Consider the following 27,503-nt stretch of genomic DNA (forward strand, 5'->3'; position numbering starts at 1 on the left):
ACATAGTCATTCATGGCCGCAGTTTCTGGCCTGGATAAAGCATATAACCTTCCCTTTGGCAATGCGGCACCAGGAATTAGCTCAATGGCGCAATCATAAGGCCGATGGGGAGGCAGAATGTCTGCATTGCCCTTGGAGAACACATCAGCAAACTCCTGGTACTCCACGGGAATGAGTTCAGGAATTGCAGCAGCTATTCTGACTGGAAACTAAATACATTCCTTATCACAGAAAGCACCCCATTGAGAAATTTCCCCTGACCGCCAATCAATGGTGGGATTGTGAAAGGCCAGCCAAGGGTGACCCAGAACCACTGGAACTGCTGGGCAATGGGTAAGGAAGAACTCGATTTTTTCAGAATGAAGAGCTCCTACCGTAAGTAGTACAGGGGGTGTACAGAGGGAAATAACCCCATTGGACAGTGGACTCCCATCTAAGCCATGCATGGTGACACTCCTACCCAAAGATAACTGAGGAATACCTAAGGCCTTAGCCCAAGTTAAATCCATAAAGTTTCCTGCGGCTCCACTGTCGACAAAAGCCGACACCGAGGAACTGAGGCTGCCAAAGGAAACCTTAGCTGGGACTAAAAGGGAGTTATTCGAGGAGATAAGCTGCAGACCTAGGTGAACCCCCTCACAATTCACCTGGTCAAGGCATTTCCCGACTTATTCGGACAATTACGAGCAAAATGTCCCTTACCCCCACAGTACAAACAAAGACCAGAGTTTTGCCTTCTGGCTCTCTCTTCAGGAGACAACCGGGAGAGACACATCTGCATGGGCTCCTCTATGTCCTCAGGGATGGAATATACATACGGAGATGACCTGACCGATGCTCCTTTTTCAGCCTTCCGCTCTCTGAGACGACGATCAATCTTAATAGAAAGCTCCATGAGTTTATCGAAAGTCTCAGGAGCGGGATACTGGAGGAGACTGTCTTTAATAGATTCTGATAAGCCGAGGCGAAACTGACTGCGCAGGGCTGGGTCATTGCAGCCACAGTCGTTCGACCACCGGCGAAACTCCGTACAATAAACCTCTGCTGGATTCCTACCCTGTCTGAGAGCGCGCAACTGACCTTCAGCGGATGCCTCTCTATCAGGGTCATCATATAACAGTCCTAAAGACCCAAAAAAAGCGTCTACTGACAACAACACCAGATCATCTGCTTTTAAACCAAATGCCCAAGTCTGGGGATCCCCCTGGAGCAAAGAAATAATAAACCCGACCCGCTGAGATTCAATACGCGAGGAGATCGGTCTTAAACGAAAATAAAGTTTACAGGATTCTTTAAAATTAAAAAACTCTTTTCTATCACCAGAAAAACGGTCAGGCAAATGCATTTTTGGTTCAGGAACTACCCTCGGGGAAGTTCGTAAAAGATCTTCCTGCGACTTCACCCGAAGGGAAAGATCCTGAACCATCTGAGTAAGTTCTTGAATCTGACTGACTAAGAGCTGACCAGGATTTGGTCCTAACCCTGTCGGATTCATGAGGCCGACAATTTCTTACAAAACTGAATAAGAAAAAATTAAACTCCGTTTAATCTTAAGTTTTGGTATGGCCGGTAATTATGATTCCAGCACTCTGGTCTGAGGAGGTCCTATTGCAAGGACCGGAGCACTGGAACATAATGCTGGGTAAGGGAGCGGGAATAGAAAATAGCCCCTGGCGCCCTAACTCCGTTGTCTCGCCCGTGCTGTCAGAAATCCCCTGCGAGACTATGGTTGCTTGAGCCCATGGCAGCCGCGTTTGAAGGGCGGATTATGTCTGCCCAACTCCGATGCCCCCTCAGGTCTTAATGGGAGACAAAGCCGGCGGCTGTCCGCGTACGGCGTCCCTGGTTGCTAGGCACCGGGCCACACCGACGAGCGGACCCCGGCGCCTAACAATATTAGTACAGTACAGTAGGCCATTGCTGTATATTGCAGCTCCGTGTCAGACTCAGTTCTAGACAGTATCCTGATCAGTGCTCAATATCTGCTGCATTGTTGTGTGACCAGTATATACTATATATATATATATATATATATATATATAGTAGTACAGTGCAGCATTTTGGTGACCAACAGTATATAGTTGTACAGTACAGTAGGCCATTGCTGTATCTTGCAGCTCCGCGGTGTCACTTCAAGTATCCATATCTGTGCTGCATTTTTGTGAGCAGTAGATATAGTAGTACAGTGCAGCATTTTGGTGACCACCAGTATATAGTTGTACAGTACAGTAGGCCATTGCTGTATCTTGCAGCTCCGTGTCACTTCAAGCATCCATATCTGTGCTGCATTGTTGTGAGCAGTATATATAGTAGTACAATGCAGCATTTTGTTGACCACCAGTATATAGTTGTACAGTACAGTAGGCCATTGCTGTATCTTGCAGCTCCGTGTCACTTCAAGCATCCATATCTGTGCTGCATTGTTGTGAGCAGTACATAGTAGTACAGTATGTTAGGCCATTGCTATTGATATAATAATATAACTGGCATATAATTCCATACATTAATAAATGGAAAACAAAAATGTGGAGGGTAAATTAATGAAAGATCAAGATCCACTTCCACCTAGTGCTGAAGCTGCTGCCACTAGTCATGGCAGAGATGATGAAATGCCATCAACGTTGTCTGCCAAGGCCGATGCTCAATGTCATAGTAGAGAGCATGTAAAATCCAAAAAACAAAAGTTAAGTAATATTACCCAAAAATCTAAATGAAAAGCGTCTGAGGAGCAGCGTAAACTTGCCAATATGCGATTTACGACACGGAGTGGCAAGGAACGGCTGAGGCCCTGGCCTATGTTCATGGCTAGTGGTTCAGCTTCACATGAGGATGGAAGCACTCATCCTCTGGCTAGAAAAATGAAAAGAGTTAAGCTGGCAAAAGCACAGCAAAGAAATGTGCGTTCTTCTCAATCACAAATCCCCAAGGAGAGTCCAATTGTGTCGGTTGCGATGCCTGACCTTCCCAATACTGGAGGGGAAGAGGTGGCTCCTTCCACCATTTGCACGCCCCCTGCAAGTGCTGGAAGTAGCACCCACAGTCCAGTTCCTGATAGTCAAATTGAAGATGTCACTGTTGAAGTACACCAGGATGAGGATATGGGTGTTGCTGGCGCTGAGGAGGAAATTGACAAGGAGGATTCTGATGGTGAGGTGGTTTGTTTAAGTCAGGAACCCGGGGAGACACCTGTTGTCCGTGGGATGAATATGGCCATTGACATGCCTGGTCAAAATACCAAACAAAAATCACCACTTTGGTGTGGAATTATTTTAACAGAAATGCAGGTGTCAAGCCGTGTGTTGCCTTTGTCAAGGTGTAATAAGTAGGGATAAGGACGTTAACCACCTAGTAAGATCATCCCTTATACGTCACCTGGAGCACATTCATCAGAAGTCATTGACAAGTTCAAAAACTTTGGGTGACAGCGGAAGCAGTCCACTGACAACTAAATCCCTTCTTCCTCTTGTACCCAAGCTCCTGCAAACCACCCCACCAACTCCCTCTATGTCAATTTCCTCCTTAGACAGGAACGCCTATTGTCCAGCAGGCCATGTCACTGGCAAGTCTAACGAGTCCTCTCCTAACTGGTATTCCTCCGATGGATCCTTAAGTGTAACACCTGCTGCTGCTGGCACTGCTGTTGTTGCTGCTGGGAATCGATCGTCATCCCAGAGGGGAAGTCGGAAGACCACTTGTACTACTTTCAGTAAGCAATTGACTGTCCAACAGTCCTTTGCGAGGAAGATGAAATACCACAGCAGTCATCCTGTTGCAAAGCAGATAACTCAGGCCTTGGCAGCTGTGTTGGTGTTATTCGTGCATCCGGTATCCACCGTTAGTTCACAGGGACTTAGAGAATTTCTTGAGGTAGTGTGTCCCTGGTACCAAATGCCATCTAGGTTCCACCTCTCTAGGCAGGCGATGCCAAGAATGTACACAGACATCAGAAAAAGAGTCACCAGTGTCCTAAAAAATGCAGTTGTACCCAATGTCCACTTAACCACGGACATGTGGACAAGTGGAGCAGGGCAGACTCAGGACTATATGACTGTGACAGCCCACTGGGTAGATGTATTGCCTCCAGCAGCAACAACAGCTGCGGCGTCACCAGTAGCAGCATCTCGCAAATGCCAACTCGTTCCTAGGCAGGCTATGCTTTGTATCACCGCTTTCCATAAGAGACACACAGCTGACAACCTCTTACGGAAACTGAGGAACATCATCGCATATTGGCTTACCACAATTGGACTCTCCTGGGGATTTGTGACATTGGACAACGCCACCAATATTGTGCGTGCATTACATATGGGCAAATTCCAGCACGTCCCATGTTTTGCACATACAATTAATTTAGTGGTGCAGAATTTTTTTTTTAAATTACAGGGGCGTGCAAGAGATGCTTTTGGTGGCCCGAAGAATTGCGGGCCACTTTCGGCATTCAGCCACCTTGTGCCGGAGACTGGAGCACCAGCAAACACTCCTGAACCTGCCACTCCATCAAGTGAAGCAAGAGGTGGTAATGAGGTGGAATTCAACCCTCTATATGCTTCAGAGGATGGAGGAGCAGCAAAAGGCCATTGAAACCTATACATCTGCCGATGATACAAGCAAAGGATGCACCTGACTCAAGCGCAGTGGAGAATGATTTCAAGGTTCAAGGTTCTGCAACCCTTTGAACTTGCCACACGTGAAGTCAGTTCAGACACTGCCAGCCTGAGTCAGGTCATTCCCCTCATCAGGCTTTTGCAGAAGCAGCTGGAGAGATTGAAGGAGGAGCTAAAACGGAGCAATTCCACTAGGCATGTGGGACTTGTGGATGGAGCCCTTAATTTGCTTAACCAGGATTCACGCACGGGTGGTCAATCTGTTAAAATCAGAGCACTATATTTTGGCCACCGTGCTCAATCCTAGGTTTAAAGCCTATGTTGTATCTCTCTTTCTGGCAGACACAAGCCTGCAGAGGTTCAAAGACCTGCTGGTGAGAAAATTGTCAACTCAAGCGGAATGTGACCCGTCAACAGCTCCTCCTTCACATTCTCCTGCACCTGGGGCTGCGAGGAAAAGGATAAGAATTCCGAGCCCACCGGCTGGCAGTGATGCAGGGCAGTCAGGAGTGAGTGCTGACATCTGGTGCAGCCTGAAGGACCTGCCAACGATTACTGACATGTCTACTGTCACTGCATATGATTCTATCACCATTGAAAGAATGGTGGAGGATTATATGAGTGACTACATCCAAGTAGGCTCGTCAGACAGTCCGTACGTATACTAGTAGGAAAAAGAGGCAACTTGGGGGCCCTTGCACAAACTGGCTTTATTTTACCTGAGTTGACCCCCCTCCAGTGTGTACTCCAAAAGAGTGTTTAGTGCAGCCGGTCACCTTGTCAGCGATCGGCGTACGAGGTTACTTCCAGAAAATGTGGAGAAGATGATGTTCATCAAAATGAATTATTATCAATTCCTCCGTCGAGACAATCACCAGCAATTGCCTCCAGACAGTACACAGGAACCTGAGATGGTGGATTTCAGTGGGGACAAATAAATAATCTGTGAGGAGGGGGATGTACACAGTGAAAGGGGTGAGGAATCGGAGGATGATGATGAGGTGGACATCTTGCCTCTGTAGAGCCAGTTTAAGCAAGGAGAGATTGATTGCTTCTTTTTTTGGTGGGGGCTCAAACCAACCAGTCATTTCAGCCACAGTCGTGTGGCAGACCCTGTGGCTGAAATGATGGGTTTGTTAAAGTGTGCATGTCCTGTTTATGTGTGTAATGCCCACATGTATATACTGCTGCACCTGTGTATGATGCACACATGTATTTACTGCTGCACCTGTGTACTGAAAAATGCCTACAATGATATAGTGCTGCACCTGTGTATGATGCCCACATATATATACTGCTGCACCTGTGTATAATGACCACATATATATGGTCCCGGGTAGTTGTACAGGGGTCCAGGATTTCTCTTGGCAGCCCTGGCCTGAACTACTTTTTATTTTGCATGCATGCACAGGATCATGATTCTGTACATATGCACAAGCTGCACGCTTCAGACCAACAGAGCAGACTCTCCCAGGACATACAAGTAGGGGCTGATGCTAGAGTGAAAACAAAGCAAAATTATTACATAAATTTAGTTTAGTTCCCTTCATTTATTTTTAATATGGGAAGTCCCCAGACTACACAGGCCATTGATGGCTAGAAAGGTTTTCTTTTATTTGTATTTGTGTTTTTATTTTTGCTTCAGTTTCTTTCTATTGTATTTAGTACAACTCACCCACTGCTCTGGTGGTCCTTTCACCTCTCCAGGAGCTGGGAAACTCTTTCCCACAATCAGAAGTCACCCAGCAGTTCAGACAGAGTGATCCTGCATGACTTGTGTGCATCATGGAAACCCCCATCATCCCACCATTGACGTCCAAACTGCTAAACAGGGGATAATTATAAGAGAAGCCAGTGCCATAGAATCATTGCCACAGGCACTGGGAGTGGGACAGTTCCTGTCAATGTGCGCCATTGGCACTGAAAAGTTCAAAACAGTTTTACAACTCTGCAACTCATATTAAAAGTAAATACAGGGTGCAAGAACATTAAACAAAGATTCAGCTACTGGGACACCTGACTTTATTAGAGACTGCAAAAATACACACGTGAGACATTTAAAAGTCTTGGCATGATAAATGAATCAACTACAAAAACTTGGTGGAGCAACATCTGCTATTCCAAGTTGACTGCAATAACAAGTATTGTGCAGCAGCTACAGAGCTAGGAATATGTTTATGGTTTCTTCATAATGAAAATGTGAAAAACAATTTTGACCCACATAACATAAAATACAGGTTTTTAGAAATGATCAGAGTTTTATACAGTATAGTGATCTAAATTGTTCTATTGGCTCTTACAATTATCACCAGATCTGAGCAAGGAGAAACCTGTATATGACTTATTGTAGTAGTACAACTATGTACAATATATACATCTACAACATGCAAACATTCATACTTTTATTACCTGATGCAAGTATTGCAAAGCTACTGTAGTATGATAGCATAGGGCAGGCATTCCCAACCTCGGACCTCAAGGCAAACTATCAGTACAGGTTTTAGTGATATCTAGGCTTCAGCACATATAGTTAACTAACTGAGATACTAAATAAGTCACATGTGCTCAACCATGGATATCCCTAAAACCTGGTATGTTATTGTGCCTTGAGGACTGAGTTTGGGAATGCCTGGCATAGGTGGGGGGGGGGGGGGGGGGGCAAAGAACAGGTGTCGATGAGGCTTGGAAGTTGTTGTGTCAGAATACAGAGGATCAGGAGAAGCATCGGAAGGAAGATAGTAGATGCCGGTACAGAAGACTCCTCAAAGGGGATTTTGCAAAAGAGCTTAAATTAGCCCCCTTGCTGTTCAGGTGAAGTTTGGGGAGAGTCTAGTAGTCTGAGGAGTCAATAATAAATGATGTTAAGGAGCGCTTGATTCATGTGGTTGTGCTAAATTATGTGTAATTTATGTGGATATGATGTTAATATTTATTGTAATACCTGTAATTGACGGCGGCTGGAGCCGCAATGGTAGTTGCCTAGTGCAGAGCTCTCTCTCTGTCCCTAGCTAACTAACCCGCCGCTGTATTTCATAGGCACGTACTGCTATTAAACAAATGTTTTCCAAAAGGAGCTTAAACATTTATCTAACCCATTTTTTTTTTTTACAGGTATTGCAATAATTATTAACATGATATCCACATAAATTACACATACTTTAGCACAACCACATGAATCAAGCGCTCCTTAACATCATTTATTATTTATTATTATCCAATTTATAGGAGCTGCTGAAATACATTATAAAAGTGCAGTAATAATCCCTACACACATTAGTCTGAGGAGTCAAACCAGTGCCAAGAGGGAAGAAAGAATCTGGCACTTGGCAAACTGAGGAGCAGTGCTGACCTCTTTTGGGAAGGGCCAGTGTAGAGGGAACCCAATTGTGCCATACCAAGCTCAACAGAGCATGTAATGTGTCTGTGAGACCACCTTTACTCATTACCCTAGACCACCAGAGTATTTGGCATTAAAACACAGAGCAGTAGGGCTGTAAGTGGGCAGGCATGCAGGGGGGATGACACCTGGGGATATCCTTAAATTCTTGTCTACAGTGTCAAATTGGACATGTATGACCCTAAAACATGCTGACCACCTGGGATGGTGAGGAACTGAGGTTGCTGAAATGTTTACTTCTGAGCGCATGCACATAAAACAAAGTAGAATTAGAATTCTTAGAACACACTGTGAGTTGTACTTCCTTTGGAGATGCTGAGATTTCTCAAGTTCAATCACATTCTTGTTTGATAACTGAAGACAGAACTAGAGAGTATCTAAAGACATTTCTGTAGAATCAACAACAGTAACTATTTATTTGGCTCCTGAGTTGATTCAGTATATCAGCTCTTAAAAATGTAATTGAAATTCAAGCTTGGAACCTCCCTCACTTGTTCACTGAGGGTTTGATCTACATTGCGTACAGTAGCACATCTGTTTGGAATGCCTTTTTACCAGACTGATGACTCCTGTGATTGGTCTGCCTCCTGTTTATTAGGGATTCTGGTCAGTTCCTCCCTGACGGTGATATCGTTTGGTTCCTGTTACCTGGTGAAGCCTGTTACATGGTAATTGTACACTGTACAGTTCCCTGTACCCTAGCCTTTCTGTCCTAGTCCTGCCTCCTGATACCCTGTATCTCTCTTTCCGTCAGACACAAGTCTGCAAAGGTTCAAAGACCTGCTGGTGAGAAAATTGTCAACTCAAGTGGAATGTAACCCATCAACAGCTCCTCCTTCACATTCTCCCGCAACTGCAGCTGTGAGGAAAAGGATAAGAATTCCGAGCCCAGTGATGCAGGGCAGTCAGGAGCGAGTGCTGACATCTGGTCCTGCCTGAAGGACCTACCAACGATTACTGACATGTCTACTGTCACTGCATATGAATCTATCTCCATTGAAAGAATGGAGGAGGATTATATGAGTGACCGCATCCAAGTAGGCACGTCAGACAGTCCGTACGTATACTGGCAGGAAAAAGAGGCCCTTGCACAAACTGGCTTTATTTTACCTGAGTTGCCCCCCCCCCCCCCCTTCCAGTGTGTACTCCGAAAGAGTGTTTAGTGCAGCCTCTCACCTTGTCAGCGATCGTCGTACGAGGTTACTTCCACAAAATGTGGAGAAGATGATGTTCATCAAAATGAATTATAATCAATTCCTCTGTGGAGACATTCACCAGCAATTGCCTCTAGAAAGTACACAGGGACCTGAGATGGTGGATTTCTCGCGAGATTCGGATTCCATATAAAGAGTTGCGCATCGCCACCATTTTCGCTTGTGCATTGTAGAGAGTACAGAGAGTACAGAGAGGACGTGGCTATGTTCTCTCAGTGCCAGTTCTCAGTATCAGTGCTCAGTATCAGTGCTTATTGTCTTGTGCTGCATCGTGCTGCTCAGTAATACTAGTACTGTGTCTTCTGCTGCATCTTGCTGCTGTAGGGTGCTGTGGTAGTAGTGTCCAGTGACTTTGCATCTTTCATCATCATTCCAGTCACAGTGGTATCTGGGGGTCACAATTCCAGAGTGCTTTTGTGCTGCTCACTAATACTAGTACAGTGTCTTGTGCTGCATCGTGCTGCTCAGTGTCAGTTCTCAGTAGTATCATCAGTGCTCATTGTCTTGTGCTGCATCGTGCTGCTCAGTAATACTTTGCTAATACTAGTACAGTGTCTTGTGCTGCATCATGCTGCTCAGTGTCAGTTCTCAGTAGTATCATCAGTGCTCAGTATCACTGCTCAGTAGTATCATCAGTGCTCAGTATCACTGGTCAGTACTCAGTGTCTTGTGCTGCTCAGTGTCCGTACTCAGTATCACTGCTTAGTAGTATCATCAGTGATCAGTATCACTGCTCAGTAGAATCATCAGTGCTCAGTATCACTGGTCAGTGCTCAGTGTCTTGTGTTGCTCAGCGTCAGTTCTCAGTAACACTGCTCAATAGTATCATCAGTGCTCAGTATCACTGGTCAGTGCTCAGTGTCTTGTGCTGCTCAGTTTCAGTTCTCAGTATCACTGCTCAGTAGTATCATCAGTGCTCAGTATCAATGCTCAGTAGTATCATCAGTGCTCAGTATCACTGATCAGAGCTCAGTGTATTGTGCTGCTCAGAGTCAGTTTCCAGTAACACTGCTCGGTAGTATCATCAGTGCTCAGTATCACTGCTCAGTAGTATCATCAGTGCTCAGTATCACTGGTCAGTGCCTAGTGTCTTGTGCTGCATCGTGCTGTTCAGTGTCAGTTCTCAGTATCACTGCTCAGTAGTATCAGTGCTCAGTATCAATGGTCAGTGCTCAATGTCTTGTGCTGCTCAGTGTCAGTTTTCAGAATTACTGCTCAGTAGTATCATCAGTACTCAGTATCACTGGTCAGTGCTCAGTGTCTTGTGCTGCATCATGCTTCTCAGTGTCAGTTCTCAGTATCACTGCTCAGTAGTATCAGTGCTCAGTATCACTGGTCAGTGCTCAATGGCTTGTGCTGCTCAGTGTCAGTTCTCAGTATCACTGCTCAGTAGTATAATCAGTGCTCAGTATCACTGGTCAGTGCTCAGTGTCTTGTGCTGCATCATGCTTATCAGTGTCAGTTCTCAGTATCACTGCTCAGTAGTATCAGTGCTCAGTATCACTGGTCGGTGCTCAATGTCTTGTGCTGCTCAGTGTCAATTCTCAGTATCACTGCTCAGTAGTATTATCAGTGCTCAGTATCACTGCTCAATAGTATCATCAGTGCTCAGTGTCACTGCTCAGTGCACAGTACTGCTCAGTGTCAGTTATCAGTATCACTTCTCAGTAGTATCATCAGTGCTCAGTATCACTGCTCACTCAGTAGTATCATCAGTGCTCAGTGTCACTGCTCAGTGTCTTGTACTGCTCAGTGTCAGTTCTCAGTATTACTGCTCAGTAGTATCATCAGTGCTCAGTATCACTGGTCAGTGCTCAGTGTCTTGTGCTGCATCATGCTTCTCAGTGTCAGTTCTCAGTATCACTGCTCAGTAGTATCAGTGCTCAGTATCACTGGTCAGTGCTCAATGTCTTGTGCTGCTCAGTGTCAGTTCTCAGTATCACTACTCAGTAGTATCATCAGTGCTCAGTATCACTGCTCAGTAGTATCATCAGTGCTCAGTGTCACTGCTCAGTGCATAGTACTGCTCAGTGTCAGTTCTCAGTATTACTGCTCAGTAGTATCATCGGTGCTCAGTATCACTTCTCAGTAGTATCATCAGTGCTCAGTATCACTGGTTAGTGCTCAGTGTCTTGTGCTGCATTGTGCTACTCAGTGTCAGTCCTCAGTGTCACTGCTCAGTAGTATCATCAGTGCTCCGTATCACTGCTCAGTAATATCATCAGTGCTCAGTATCATTGGTCAGTGTCATGTCAGAACAAAATGTTTTGGAGGTTGTGGAGGTGTCTTCCTCAGAGGAGTCTGTACCAGGTACTCAGGATTGCTTTGAGTGGTTTCATCCCATTAGGATAGCCTAGGAAATAAGATTCCTCAGAGTTTATTAGGGCATACTCTATTAAGTTGCTGGAAAAAAGCTACAAAGAATGCTCTAGATATGGATCAGTCCATTTCATCTAGGACCCCCTCAGCCCTGATACACAGGTCTTGCAGGCCAATGCAGACATTCATGCCGACACAGCGATCGACACAGAAGTTAGAGGGGGGCACTATGATAGATTGGAATATAAAAATTCAGCAATTTATCAATGCCATTAGGGATCTGTTAGAAATAACTACAAATAGAGGAAAATTATTGTATGCTAACTGCAAAATCATTAGTGACATTCCCGGTTTCAGAAGAGTTGAATACCCTATTTGAAAGATCCTGGTTAAACCCAGAAGAGGTTTTTCACATCCTCAATAAAGTACTTAAGACATATCCCTTTCATGTGGAGCATAGAAGGAGATGGGAGATTCCTCCCATATTGGATATTTTGGTGTCCAGGCCATCAGGGGTAATTATATTACCTGTACCAGGCTCTGCCTCATTAAAGGAGCAGACTGACCGCAAGATAGAGACAACTCTAAAATCCATTTACATGGCTACTGGAGCCACCCTTAGGCCCACTATTGCATGCACTTGGGTAGCTAGGGCTATGATAAAATGGTCAGACAATTGAATAGAAGACCTTGATACAATCCATAGGAATGATGTTGTCTTGATTCTAGGTCACATAAAGGATTCGGCTAAATTCATGGTGAAAGCCACGAGGGACATTGGGCTGATGAATTCTAGAAGCATCCTCCATGGCAGTAGCGGCTCGCAGAGGTCTCTGGATCCGCCAATGGAACGCAGATGCCGAATCCAAGAGGTACCTCCCCTTCACAGGTAAGACACCGCTTGGGGATACTCTGAATACAAAGGCTACTTCTGGTAAGTCAGCTTTGCTTCCTTCTGCAGCACCACCTGTGAGAAGACGTAACTCTGCCTCTCTGATTGAGTCCCCTTGGGCTGCCAGATCGAGAAAATTCGAGAGGGCCTACTTCTGCATGAGGCTAGGCCATAGAAAGAGCAGAAAGTCTGCACCCACTACAGGTGCACAGGTTCAGAGGTTGGAGTCAACTCCCTTAGTGTTCTTAGCGTGAAGCGGAAGGATTCCCATGTGGGGGTCCACTGAGGGGGGGGGGGTCTCATCTACATCACTACAGGGGAGTCTTAGTGATTATTATTATATCCTGGGTAATAAAAATTATTACCCAGGGTTACAAACTGGATTCAGGAGTTTCACCCTGGCTGTTTGTTTAATCAGCCCTGCCAATTGTTAGGACAGTGGGTTTGTCCCTGTCATATAAAAAAAAGTTTTTTTTAAAAGTGCCATCCTATCGGACACTGCAGTGCCACTCCTAGATGGGCCAGGTGTTTGTTCCGCACACTTGTGTCGCTTAGTTTAGTCATAGAGCTACCTCATTGCCCTCTTACTTCTTGGTACATATGGGACAGCTACTTCTTGGCACGATGTGCTGTTTGGGGATACATTTTTTTTAAAAGAGCCATCCTCTCTGACACTTCCGTTTATGTCCAGTGGTACTGCCATTTTATATAATTCCCGTGATACTGGCTTGTAATTCTAGTGATTTTGTCATTTTCTTCCAGTGATTTGGACCAATAAATAATACCATTGATTAGAACGAATAACTCCAGTGATATTGAGGTGTTTGTATCGCTTAGCTTAGCCATCCAGCGACCGTCATCCAGCGACCTTGGTGCACCTTTTTTTTTTCTTTGCACCATGGGGGTCATTCCGAGTTGATAGTTAGATGCTTTTGTTCGCTGTGCAGTGATGAGGATAAAAAACGGCACTTCTGCGCATGCGTATGCGGCGCAATTCACACGCGCGTCATACTATTACAACGACAGATGTAGTTTCACACAAGGTCTAGCAAAGCTTTTCAGTCGCACTGCTGGTAATTGACATGAAGTGGGAGTCAACTGACCGTTTTCAGGGAGTGTTCGAAAAAACGCAGGCGTGCCAGGAAAAATGCAGGCGTGGCTGGGTGAACGCAGGGCGTGTTTGTGATGTTAAAACAGGAACTGAACAGTCTGAAGTCATTGCAAGCACTGAGTAGGTTTGGAGCTACTATGAAACTGCACAAAAAAATTATGCCGCCACTCTTCGATCCTTTCGTTCGCATTTCTGCTAAGCTAAAATACACTTCCAGTGGGAGGCGGCATAGCGTTTGCACAGCTGCTAAAAACAGCTAGCAAATGATCAACTCAGAGTGACCTCCTATGTGCTCTTTGGGGATTATTTTTTTAAGTGCCATCCTGTCTGACACTGCAGTGCCACTCCTAGATGGGCCAGGTGTTTGTGCCGCCCACTTGGGTCGCTTAGTTTAGTCATCCAGCGACCTTGGTGCAAATTTTAGGACTAAAAATAATATTGTGAGGTGTGAGGTGTTCAGAATAGACTGGAAATGAGTGGAAATTATGGTTATTGATCTTAATAATACTATAGGATCAAAATTACCCCCAAATTGTATGATTTTAGCTGTTTTTGAGGCTTTTTAAAAACATCACCTGAATCCAAAACACATCCGAATCCAAAACCCAAAGCAGGGGTGCTGTTGTTAAAATAAAAGTTCACTGGTCCTGTATGCTGTAAAAATACAGGGGTAGCTGTTGATAAAATAAAAGTACACTGGTCCTGTATGCTGTAAAAATACAGGGGTGCTGTTGATAAAATAAAAGTACACTGGTCCTGCATGCTGTAAAAAAAAACAGGAGTGCTATTGTTAAAATAAAAGTACACTGGCCCTGTATGCTGTAAAGTACAGGGGTGCAGTGAAAATAAATGTACATTGGCCCTGTCTTGTATGCTGTAAATTTACAGGGGTGTTGTGAAAATACAGGGGTGCTGGCACTGTTCGCGTTTGCGATGTCTATGTCTGACCTACACAACACTGTATGGGTAGTGGAGGCCCCTACCACCATTTGCACTCCCCCTGCAAGTGCTAGGAGAAGCACCCACAGTCAAGTTGCTGATATTGAAATTGAGGCTGTCACTGTAGAAGTACACCAGTATGAGGAGGATATTGGAGTAGCTGGCACTGAGGAGGAAGTTGACAATGAGGATTCTGATGGCGATGTGGTTTGTTTGAATAAGGCTCCACTGGAGACAGTTGTTGGCAATTTGGATAAAAAAGACCATTGTCATGCATGGGCAAAATACCAAAAAAGCCACCTCTTTGGTGTGGAATTATTTCTCCACAAAACCGGACAACAAGCGTCAAGCCATATGTTGCCTTTGTCAATCCATAATAAGTAGGGGCAAGGACATTAACCACCTAGGAACATCATCCCTTATACGTCACCTGCAGTGCATTCATTATAAGTCATGTCTAGTTCAGTAACTTTGGGTAATAGCGTAAGCAGTTCACTGACATCTAAATGATGTGGTTTGTTTGTTTGAATAGAATTTCTCTGTGAGGATGTAAACACTGAAGGGGGAAGGGAATCTGAGGATGAGGAAGACATCTTGCCACTGTAGAGCCAGTTTGTGCAAGGAGAGAGAAATTGCTTCTTTGTTGCTGTGGATCCAAACAAACCAATCATTTCAGCCACAGTCATGTGGCAGACCCTGTCGCTGATTGGTTTGTTAAAGTGTGCATGTCCTGTTTATACAACATAAGGGTGGGTGGCAGGGCCCAAGGACAATTCCATCTTGCATGTCTTTTCCCTGCCACATCAATCCAGGAGTGCTGCCTTACATGGAGTGCTGCCCCTCTGCTGTATAAGTCCAGGGGTGCTGCCCCACTGCCATTTCAGGGGTGCTGTTGCCTGTCTGCTGTGCTGTGTAATTCTCCAGGGGTTCTGCCTATGCTGTATAAATCCAGGGGTGCTGCCGTTTAATTCCAGGGGTACTGCTGATCCTAGGTTTAAATTAAAGCCCAGACCAGAATATGAAACAAGCTTCAACATCACAAACAGATTTGTGGAAACATAGCCGCAAAGGTGGAAATGGAAATTGCAATTTTGACAAAGTGTTTTCCAATGAGACCATATTTTTGGCCAAAGTCAGTCAGACTCAGAAGAGACAGAATCATAATCAAATTAGTCAACCATAATTTTTATTTATTATTAATGTTACACATTTTGGAATTATTTATTTACAAGATGCGCATTTGTTGTACAGTGTTATTTTCCTAGGGGCTGCGTAGGGTTATTGTAAGACCTTGCAGTGTTAGAAGAACGGAGAATCTATGATCTTGCATTGCATCAGCTTTCCATTGCACTGCAGCACTAGATGGGTCAGGAGCTCCTGTGAGGCACAAACAGTTACTGAATAAGGCTCAGCATGGAGTCTCATGGTCGATTATAGCCAGGAATATGTCTGGCTTGCCAGGCTGAGGCATGCTGTGGGCACAGAGGTTAGCATTGCTTCCTCCAACAGTCCTACTTATAGTATGAAATTATTTTCGACTGTAGAGTGGAAAACTCCACTAGGGCCGGGGCTAAATAACAAAAAATTTACTGCACAGTCATGCTTAATACTGTACTGAACCCACCCGAACTCAACTGGCCCATCCGGGGCTGGTGTGGGGGCTCCGGAGGGGCTGCTAGATATCTAAGAGGCTGCTTTATTTAAAAATTAAATGTGAAAAAAAAAATAAACAAGATGCGGTGTAACTGGGACACACAGGTATGCTCACATGTGTTTAACTGAGAGCTGTGAAAAAACAAAATAAGGCATCTGCCACAAAATTTGTAATAAAAATGCAATAAAAAAATGGAAATAAAGAAACCCACAAAATTTTCACAAAATAAGTCTCCAGACTCCGTGGATAGGAAAATATTAAATCTTGATCCTGTTGTACAGTATACACCAGATTATCTTAATCCCTGAAAATGAAGAAGGTGGTACAAATTTGGAGGCTTTGGCCCCTAGTTTTTCAGTTTGTCCAGTAATGTGGTAATTATAGATTTGCTTGGTTGAAGTTCTTTCCGTTCCACACCAACATTGGAGTGGAGGTGAAAACCTGTGTGTTGTTCCTGATTGCATGTGCCTCTCTAATTTTAATCACCTTCTTGACACTGTCCTATTACTTTTGCCTCTTCTCATAATGTAAAAAGTCATCAAAGAAGGAGGTGGTATGTTTGTAGCTAGCTATGATTCGGAGAACTTTGTGAGCTTTTTCCAGGGGGACCACCTGTCGCTGCTCTCTCTGCACATGTTATATCTGCCCCCCTGCAGTGCACATGGTTTTGCCCAACTGCTCACAAATTTGTTGCTGTGATCAACTCTGAATTAGACCCTTAGGGGGTCATTCTGACTTGATCGTAGCTGTGGTAAATCTAGTACAGCTACGATCAGGAACACAGACATGCGGGGGACGCATAGCACAAGTCTAGCCCACCCCGCATGTCAGTCCCTGCCCCGTCGCTGAAGTACAAAAGCATCACACAGCGGCGATGCTTTTGTACTTCAGGAGTAGCTCCCAGCCAGCGCAGTTTTTGTGTGCTGGCCAGGAGCTACTCGTCGCTGCACGGCTCACAGCGGCTGCGTGTGATGTCACGCAGCCGCTGCGGCCCGCATGGTCCGGTCACACCTGCATTGGTCGGACTGTGCCCACAAATAGGAAGCCAAATGCCAGCGTTCCGCCCCCTCTCACCCAGTGACCGCCTCTGCCTGTCAGTCAGGCAGAGGTGATCGCTAGGTAACAACAGCCGTCGGCTATGCGCCGGCGCACTGCGGCACCAGTACATGCACATTTCTGACCTGATCGCTGCGCTGCAAAGAACTGCAGCGAACAATTAGGTCAGAATGACCCCCCTTAGTTTCTTGTCTATGAGCCTAGGGCAGGATATATAATGTTACCAGTCATTTATGTAGCGCACACATATTCCATAGCACTTAACAGAGAGAATATTTGGCCATTCACATCAGTAATTGCCCCAGTGGAGCTTACAATTTATATTCCATACCACATTTACACGCACACATTCATGCTAGAGTTAATTTTTTTGGGGAGAAAATTAACCTACTAGTATAATTTTGGATTGTGGGAGGAAACAAGAGTAATCCCACGCAAGCACAGGGAGAATATACTAAGTTCACTCAGTTAGGAATATGGTGGGAATTGAACCCATGGCCTCAGTGTTGTTAGGCAGTAATGCTAACCATTACACCATCCATTTAACAGACTATGGGGGGGAGGGCATGCAATTACTGCCAATATTTTCGACAAGTTGAAAAAACAGCACTTTTTGATGTTTTTATGGCAAATTTGGATTCGAACTATTCAATTTTAGTGCTGCTTTTTCGACTTTTGAAAATGCCTGCACTGGCAAAAAACACGTGGATTTGCGAAATCACCGCTGATCCACATGTTTTGTCGAATTGACAGTGGTTTTCAATGGTTTTATGGTCCGTTTTTGCCCATGTCGATTCAACCCCCAAAAAAAGGTGAAATGGCATGGCGAAAATGTATTAAAAAACAGGCGAAATGCCTTCAATTGACTAGGGTGGGTTGAATTTGCTCCGTTTTTTTTTTTTTTTTTTTTGGGGGGGGGGGGGGGTAGCCAAAACAAACCGACACTAATTGTATACCCCTTTACAGTATGTTGTTGAGACTACCAATTGTATATAAGAAGCTAGTAAGGAATGAGAACTCTTATACTATAATATGTATCATATCTTAGGCCCTCATTCGTTCGCTTGGTAAATTTCTTCGCATCGCAGTGATTTTCCGCTTAGTGCGCATGCGCAATATCCGCACTGCGACTGCGCCAAGTAATTTTGCTATGAAGAAAGTATTTTTACTCACGGCTTTTTCTTCGCTCCGGCGATCGTAGTGTGATTGACAGGAAATGGGTATTACTGGGCGGAAACACGGCATTTTATGGGCGTGTGGATAAAAACACTACAGTTTCCGGAAAAAACGCAGGAGTGGCTGGAGAAACGGGGGAGTGTCTGGGTGAACGCTGGGTGTGTTTATGACGTCAAACCAGGAACGACAAGCACTGAACTGATCGCAGATGCGAGTAAGTCTGAAGCTACTCTGAAACTGCTAAGAAGTGTGTAATCGCAATATTGCGAATACATCGTTCGCAATTTTAAGAAGCTAAGATTCACTCCCAGTAGGTGGCGGCTTAGCGTGAGCAACTCTGCTAAAATCGCCTTGCGAGCGAACGACTCGGAATGATGGCCTTAATTTGAAACACTGAGAAACTTTGAGTTTATCCAAGATTGTTAAACCATAAAACTTTGATATGTATATATACAATGAAGTAATATTGCAAAACACTCTAATGCAGGATAAATACAAATACTGTAAGAAAATATGGTTTGAAATCACAAATAATTAATAGTTTGAATGAAGTGGTAGGTAGAGTGCTTACAGAGGAACCTTCCAGATTATGACAGCAAATTTATCTTAGCTTTAAAATGTGAATGCCATGAGGGGCGTGGCCTGGACGGGCATGAAGTAGCACTTGCAGTGTGCAGCTCTCCAGCCATATCATCCTGAATACACATCCTGATTTCCCCCCCTCGGTCTGATACTGGGGCCATAGCTGCCCCCCCTGGACTGGGTTTAATCCTGCTGCTATCATCTCCGGAGGCTCTGGAGCCCTGTGTGCTGGCGGGCTCTGACCCACGCTGGGACTACTGCCTCGTGCTATAGCCGGAAGTCCGGCTTCTCCTCCCCGCTACTGCCCGCGGCGACTGGCTGATTACCTGGACGAGGAGGGCGCCGGGATCTCCTCCGTTGCTCTGATCGCCTCCTACACTGTCAGGGGAGAGTCCTGTGTGAGGCTCCCTGCACCGCTCTGACATCGCGGACTCGCGCGGTACGGGAGAATGGAAGTGCGGCTCCCGTTGTCCGCCGCCGCCCGCTACAGCCAGCCGAATCGCCGGAGCACGGACCGCGGGTCTGCACTGCCTCTCGCTGTATGTGACACCCGGAGGGGAACACACTGCTAGCTGCCTGCCCCCAGCGTCTATCCTCTGCACCCCCTGATGCTCTGTGTCCACATCCATGCTGGAACCAGGTACTAGGGCACACACTGCTTGGAGTGGGGGAGGACAACACCTGCAGCTGAGTCTGGGTTGACGGAGATTACTGGGCCCACACTCCCCTCCCTCCTTCCGCCTGCTTCTCTCTCCTGGCCTGCCAACCCGGCCTGAATTAACTGCAGGGCGAGCTTCCCTGCTGTGTCTGGAGCCTGCTGCCGGGGGACTGGTTCTATGCGCCCTGGGGGTGGTGGTCCCTCCATCCCTGCTTAAGCGGCCACTTTGTGGTATATCTCGTGACTCTGGCCCTGCTGTCTATCTATACATATATATATATATATAAATACACTCTCACACTTTTCTCTGCCTGTATTTGCTTTGATATACCCTGCTAACTGGTCGGTCACCGTGCTGTCCAAAATGGTGAAGGGTCGCCAGACTGGCGCGAATGCAGGAGCAATGGATACATTTGTTCGTGATCCTGGCCCGCAACAGCGAAGGGGGGAGAGCGTAAGACATAAGACATCACCCCCATCCCCTGCGTACAGTTCCGCCTCTTTTAACCCTCCGGATGCCGCACTGCAGAGAGTACTGGATGCGGTCACCGCCAGCGAGGCGCGTCTGGCTGATAAAATCGGGCAAGTATAGTCTGATCTCTCCATTATCCATTAAGACCTTCAGAGGGTGAGAGAGAGAGTGGGGGAAGCTGAGACCCGCATATCCAATATCGAAGATTCTGTCGGCCCACTAGGTCGCCGCACTGACGCTTTGGAATCTCAGATGACAGATGTGCGCAGAAAGATGACAGACATGGAGGGACGTCTGCGGCGCAATAACGTCCGTTTTATTGGTCTGCCCGAGAAGGAAGAGGGCTCTGCTCCCGAAGAGTTTCTCGTAAAATGGCTCCGGGATGCCTTTGGTTCTGAGGAGTTTTCACCTTACTTCACAGTTGAACGGGCCCATAGAGTTCCGATGCGCCCGCTGCCTCCAGGGGCTCCACCCCGCACCTTTATTGCTAAATTCCTCCACTTCCGTGATCGGGACACAGTTCTGAGGTTGGCTCGTACCAAAGGCCCGTTAAAGTGGAATGGATCGCCTATATCTGTATTCCCAGATTTCGCGGTGGATGTGCAAAAGGATAGAGCTCAGTTCCTGCCTGTTAAGAGGAGGCTCCGTGAAATTTACCTGCCATACGCCATGCTTTTCCCGTCCAAGTTGCGGGTAGTGGCTGATGGGGAAACAAAGTTTTTCACAACTCCCCGTGAGGCCATGGTGTGGCTGGACAGCCGATTCCCGGCGAGGCGTGCCCTTGCAAATCCGTGAATCTCCGGCCTAGCCCTAATGCTGACTTTCTCCTGTGTTTCCTTTTTTATTTTCCTTATCTTTTGGAATTTACTACAATTGATTAACATATGTCAGCTATTTAATGGGAAACGATAAGATGCGGGGGTGGTTGACTGCTGTTGATGTCCACTTATCTCTACTGCTCTGTTTTCAAGCCTCAAACAGGGTATATGAATACTCGCCAGCCTACTCTGATATTTATGGTATGCTTCCGAGCCTTCCTTACCTCCTGTTTTTTTTTTTTTCCTCTTTTTTTTAAATTTTATATTTTATTATATTTTGTATTTCTGGGGGAGCGGGGGAGGGGGGTAATATGTTTGGTTTGATATGCTTGGCTCTTTGATATTTGTGTAGGAATTATTCTGGCACGAATAGACCTAGGGGGTGGATCTATATGATTTCCCCCCATTTTTTCGGGGAGTGGTGGTTGGTGGCTGGAGACTACCTCTATATTTCCCGAGAGTCATTATATTCTTGGCCCCGACTACGGTGTGTATGCACTGGTTAATGGTGCTACGAAGTTTTGCTATTTAAAATTTTTTCTTTTAGGTAGTTGCATTTAGTTCTGGGATCCAAGTATGCTGCAGGTTCGGGGTGGTATACAGGAAGGGGGGAGGGGGAAGGTTTTGGGTTGTATTTACTGTTTGTGTGGAATGGTATGTTGTGAATGGACATGGTATGTTGCTGTACTACTTAAACATGGGCGTCTGATGTATGAATCTGTGCACGGCGGAACGGGCTGGCCGCGAGGTGCTACATGTGTTTTACTTTTGATGCAATATGGCTGGGATTAGAGTGTTAGCGTGGAATGTGCGAGGGCTTAACGATAAAATTAAGAGGTCCCTGGTACTCCGACAGTTCAAAAACTATGCGGCTGATGTGGTCTGCCTTATGGAAACGCATTTGGTGGGGAGTAAGACTCTCTCATTGAAGAGGCCATGGGTGGGATGGGCGTACCACTCCATGCACACTTCGGCCTCTCGTGGGGTTTCAGTCCTTATTAGGCGGACTGTCCCCTTTGTACTGGAATCCATGCAGACAGATCCATGGGGGAGATATGTGTTCTTGAAATGTAGACTATTTTATGTCCCTGTCCTCCTTATGGCTGTCTATGTGCCTCCCCCCTACTCCCCTGTGGTTCTTAAAAAAGCTGCTGGGTTTATGGCCTCATCCCCCGGGATATCGGTTGTTTGCCTTGGGGACTTCAATAATGTGCTAGATGCGGCGATGGATAGGCTCTCTATGTCTCCGTCTGCTGAATGTCCTGGGAAGTCCGCCTTTGCAGATGTGGTGTCGGGATTGTGCCTGGTCGACCCTTGGAGATTGAGACACCCGTCTCTTAAACGATACTCCTGTTTCTCTCACTCCCATTCTTCGTTCTCCAGGATCGATCTGGCCCTCCTCTCACACGACATGATCCCCCGGGTTGGTAGTATTAGATACGAGACTAGAGGTATATCAGATCACTCCCCTTTGACCTTTACTTTAGACTTTAATTGCTCTAGGGGCCAGGCTGTATGGAAATGTAACCCATTTTGGCTTGTACACATGGGGGACGGCTCTGACCTGGTGGCCGCATGGCGGGAATTCTTTGAATTAAATAGCGCCGATACGGCTATCTCTACACTATGGGACACGTTTAAGACCTTCCTGCGGGGGAGTTTGATTAAATGGGTATCTAGCTTGAAGTCTTTCTATAAGCGACGGGAGGCGGTGCTGGAAGCCCAGAGTGTGGCTGCAGAATTGCAATACCTACAAGATTCTTTAGACAGCTCTAGGGCGGCCTGGTTATCGGCTCAGAGGGAATGGAGGGAGTACCTAATGGAGAAGACTCCTTTTTTCATCCCATACTTTCTACGCTACTGGTGATAGGCAGGGGTCGTACCTGGCATCTTTGGCCCGGGGTGATAGACCTAATAGTGTGGTTGTTGAGATTATGAACTCTGATGGCATATCTCTGACTCAGACCCCACAAATGGCGGCTGAATTTGTATCCTATTATAGTCACCTGTATGAATCTAAATTAGAGTGCACTCAGTCACACCTAAGCGATTATTTAGACAAGGTTCGGTTCCCCACCCTGTCCGGTGAGGCTTGCGACTTGTTAGAGGCACCTATCTCATCAGATGAAATTATGGCTGCTATCAAGGCCTCCCCTAGTGGTAAAGCCTCGGGCTTGGATGGTATACCCTCTGAGATATATGGGCATCACCTGGACTTCTTTTTCCCTCGTCTACTCGAGTTGTATGCCCAGATCTTTGCGCAGGAGTCTCTCCCCCAATCTATGGCGGAGGCAGTGATTGTAGTTATCCCTAAACCTGCAAAGGATCTCAAGAGAGTTGAGTCCTATCGCCCTATATCCCTCCTACCCACTGATATAAAAATTTTGGCTAAGGTGCTGGCTGGCAGATTAAATACAGTTATTTCCCAAATTATACATCCGGATCAGACGGGATTTATGCCCAATAAATCGACATCCATTAACCTTAGACGACTGTTCACACATCTGCAAATTCCCTGTAGGGACCCCACCTCCTCTATAGTTGTTTAGCTGGATGCCACTAAGGCTTTCGACTCTGTGGAGTGGGCCTACCTGTGGAAAGTTATGCGTAGATTCGGTATAGGCCCGAACGTCATTAAATATGTCCGACTGATGTATTCCTCCCCTTCAGCGAGAGTGGCGGTCAATGGATTCGTATCTCATTCCTTCCCCCTGTCTAGAGGTACGCGACAGGGCTGCCCATTGTCTCCTACCCTGTTTGCTATAGCCATAGAGCCCCTCGCGTGCCTCCTGAGAGCGGATACGGGGATCTCTGGCTTTAAGGTGGGTGCTTGTGAAGACAGGGTGGCCCTATACGCCGATGATGTTTTACTGTTTGTGGATCGCTATGCTGAGTCTATGCCTAGGAATTTAGAAATTATTGGTGGGTTTGGGCGATATTCTGGGCTTTTGATCAATTGGGAGAAATCCTTTATTATCCCACTTCAGGGCGAAGTTCCTAATTCCCCGTTGGTTTCTCTCCCGTTGCGGTGGGTGGACTCCTTCAAATATCTGGGTATTTGGGTGTCTAATGATCCTCAAAAATTCCCCTCCCTAAATATTACCCCACAAATAACATATCTCCGCAGTCGGGTGAAGGCGTGGGGAAAATTACCTTTAACGGTCACGGGGAGGGTTAATATGGTAAAAATGGTCTTCCAGCCCAAACTTCTATATGTCCTACAGCACTCTCCCGTTTATATTCCGCAGAGGACCTTTCAACAAATAAATGGTCTGCTTTCCTCTCTGGTGTGGGCTAGTAAGCGGGCACGGTTGAAAATAGATACCCTGACCAGGTCACGGGAAATGGGGGGACTGGCTCTCCCCAACTTCCGTTTTTACTATTACGCGGCACAGTTGGTACATGTCTGGGAGTGGGTTACCGACCTCGATGCCCTGGCTCTGCACTCGCTGATGCTGCACCATGACTACCCATGGGGCTCCCCATTACAGCTACTACTTTGTGGTAGTATCAAAATGTCCACATTGCCACTTATTAAGCAATCCATCCTAATATGGAAATTGGTGCACTCTGTGATGCGAGGTCACGGTGTTGATCCGGATACCCCACTGGATAATGCTTACAGGCTGCCGGAACTGTGTCATCTTCAGGTCCGAGACGTTTGGGGTAACTGGGGAGTGCACTCTTTAGGACATTTATATAAAGATGAGACCCTTACCTCATTCCAACAACTCCAGCAGACACATAATATCCCCTCAGGGTTTTTTTTCCGATTCCTTCAGCTGAGACATGCCCATTTCCAAATGGTCCTCCAGCTCTCGTTGATTCCCCGGTCAAATTAATGATGCAGACGCTGGACTCGGGACACCTGGTTTCTAAAATATATGGTCGTATTCTCCAGATGCATAATATAGATCCCCTAACTACTCTTCGAGATAGGTGGGAATCAGACGTGGGTACATTATCAGACGATGCTTGAAATACTGCTGTGGGAGCCCATCGGATCTCCACTTCATCTGTTAGGTACCAACAAATACAACTATACATCCTGCATAGAGTATATATGACCCCGGTGAGGTTAGCACATATTGGGGGGTCCCATAACTCGCAATGCCCCAAATGTGGAGCCGCGGGTGCCGACTTCTGGCATCTAATTTGGGTATGCCCTGGCGTGTCTCGGTTCTGGACGGCTGTTATACGCACCATGTGTGATACGGGTGTTCCATCTTCCATATGTACGCCTGCATTGTGTACACTGTTGATTGTGGAATAGGAGGCCTTAGATCCACCTTGCAAGAGATATGTTACTAAACTTTGTGCTCTAGCTAGGGTCTGTATAGCCCGGCTGTGGCTGGCGGGCGAGGCCCCGTCAATTAAGGCTTGGATATCCCTGGTCAATGAAACTGTTGCACACGAAAAATTTGTGTCCCTGGCAAGGAAGGTGGAGAGGAAATTATTTACGATATGGGGTAGGTGGATAGACTCTAAATACTTTAAGGAGAGATAGGGTCCTGAGTTGCATCTCTCGCCTTATTTCACTCTGGGATTTTTGGGGGTGGGCACCCTCACGGCCGGCCTTGTTGAGCTGTATTGAGATGTATTATGCTTGTTCTGCTATGCTTATGCCTATGCTGGAAGGAATAAGATAGAGGTGTGCTACTCTCAGACGCTGTGACTATGTGATTGTTTGACTTACGTGACATTATTTTCGCAAGAGTTACTATGTGCCTTATCTATGTACAGCTGTTTCCATGCATTCCGTGTATGTATGTAGTTTTATGTTTGTTTTGAGTGAAGTGTTGATGTAAACTTTGAAAATTCAAATAAAAACTATTGAATTTAAAAAATGTGAATGCCATAACATGAAAATAATAATATACTGTATAAAGATTTGCCATTTCCTTAGAACTACTCCTGTTACCCATTCACACTATGGGTGAGTTCTAGCTAAAGCATGGAGAAAGATAAAGTGGAGAGAGATAAAGTACTAACAATTAGCTTATATTATTTTACAAACTGTGGGCAGAATGTACTAAACGCAGAAATGATGCCAAAACTCAAAGTTGTGGGCATTTTCCTGTATGTACAAAGTTCCAGGATTCAATACATTCTGGAGCTTGGAGCCGGAGGTTTACGCCATCTTTATGTGGCATTACCCAGTAGAATCTAAACACAATATTGGCAGGCGTAAATTGTGCCCACCAACTGCCGCTAAGTACCAAATCATGAGATTACCAATCCTCAATAATACTTAAACAACAAAAAAAGAGAGTAGTTCACAAGCGCTGTTAGAGTTAAATTCCATAGAAAATGTTCTTAGCTCCTTATATCAGGTGTTACTTATATTCTAAATCAAATCGGAAAGACAGGGAAACTTGATCAGATATCAGGAAGTACCACTGATTCCTTCAGGATTCTACTGTGGGAACTACTGACTCTGTGAATCAATGGGTAGATTCCTATTTTGTTAGGGTCTCCTGCCCTGTGCTGCCACGTCGTCATGGCAACCGGGAGACAAGTGCTAGTGGTGTAACCTGAGCGCAGCTGATACTCCGGTTCGGGTCTCTTGCTGTGCAGTGGTTATAGGCTCTGTGCACGGCAGGGGATCCGGTGCTGGTTTTTGTGCTCACAGACTGTGAGGTCTGAGTGGGGCGTGGACAGCACCTGCTTTATAAGGCCTCTTCTCAGGGTAAGCAGATGCTGCTGAATCTTTGTTGGTTAGTCAGTTCATGAAAGTTAGCCAGTACTGTGTAGCTTTGTATTTGTTTGTTGCTTACTGCAAATAGGCCTGGGGATTTGGTATTACACTCTGCCAATCCAGACCTAGCAGTAAGACTGGAGTCAGTCGTTTAGCTTGCTGGGGTTCTGTTACTACTCTGTGAACTTAGCAAGTTTGCGGCTGTATTCTAAGACTTGCCTGTCTAATCCTGTCTCACTGTGCTAGGTGTCAGGGGTCAGTTTAGTGGCAGTAAGCTAAAACCTGTGCACTGCAAGTGAGAATTAGGATTGTGGAGATTCTCCTTGTGTCTATCATTCCATCTCTGACCAAGGAGTTTACTGCCACACCCGTTGGTAACCCTTTAGGGTTTTGCTGTTGCCCTTAGCAACAGCATTTCGGGTTCTCTACGTATTAAAACACAACATCTTGCTTTTCCATCTGAGCAGTTCTAATACAAGGGAGATACCCAGTTCCTTAGCCTCTGGGCTTCTCTGTTCACTTTGTGTGTATTTTGTTACCCTATCACCTTCTGTGTACATTATGTCATATCCCCCAGTTTGTCTGTGAGTCCATCTGTTTTGCATAACAGTTCAAACACCAGTACATTCCTGCAGACACTGGAGTGCATAACAGTTCTGACACCAGTACTTTCCTGCAGGCACTGGTGTGCATAACATATGCAGCTGCTTAATACTCCTGTTGAAATTTTGTGGGAATATGGAGCATACCCCTCAAAATACGTTGCAACAGGTGGTCGATCAGGTGCAGGTCCTGACTCGACAATTTAATGATTTGTCCATTAAAATGCACACCTCCCAGGCTGCTGGCGGAGCTCCCGCAGCAGCAGCACCTGCAGGGGTTAAGGAGCCGAAAGTAAATCTCCCGGATCGTT

At 45.8% G+C, this 27,503-nt stretch overlaps 1 long non-coding RNA gene across 1 annotated transcript in view; it reads left to right on the forward strand.

Moving 5' to 3' along the window:
* Nucleotides 1-27,503, forward strand: part of LOC134956786 (uncharacterized) — a 160,035-nt gene that overhangs the window by 120,752 nt on the left and 11,780 nt on the right. Inside the window, exon 3 of the long non-coding RNA XR_010186172.1 lies at nucleotides 12,264-12,423. This is a non-coding gene — a long non-coding RNA (uncharacterized LOC134956786). The remainder of the gene's footprint in view (nucleotides 1-12,263; nucleotides 12,424-27,503) is intronic.

This window comes from Pseudophryne corroboree, chromosome 9 (genome assembly GCF_028390025.1).
Source record: "Pseudophryne corroboree isolate aPseCor3 chromosome 9, aPseCor3.hap2, whole genome shotgun sequence".
NCBI lineage: Eukaryota > Metazoa > Chordata > Amphibia > Anura > Myobatrachidae > Pseudophryne > Pseudophryne corroboree.